The following is a 298-nucleotide window of genomic DNA, read 5'->3' on the forward strand; positions in this document are numbered from 1 at the left end:
CCCGCGTGACTCCTTCTGTTTCCCCTTTTAGAAAGTTAAAATACAAGGAGGGGAGGGTTTCTAGCTCCCCGCTCCCGTCCCCTTTAATCGCCTTCTACGACACGTGAGGAATGCGTGGGAAGTATTCTTTCTCCCCTATACATATATTCCTATGAGTCCATGGGGAAAATGGAACACAATAAGTTCACAAGTGCACTTTCGTGTAATAATCACATCATCGGGTGAGATACAAGAAAGAAATAAAACAGTCAGTTGACATACAACGAAGAGACGTAGCTACGACGCCATTTGGTAAAGA

Source organism: Panulirus ornatus, chromosome 30, assembly GCF_036320965.1.
Source record: "Panulirus ornatus isolate Po-2019 chromosome 30, ASM3632096v1, whole genome shotgun sequence".
NCBI classification, from domain to species: Eukaryota; Metazoa; Arthropoda; class Malacostraca; order Decapoda; family Palinuridae; genus Panulirus; species Panulirus ornatus.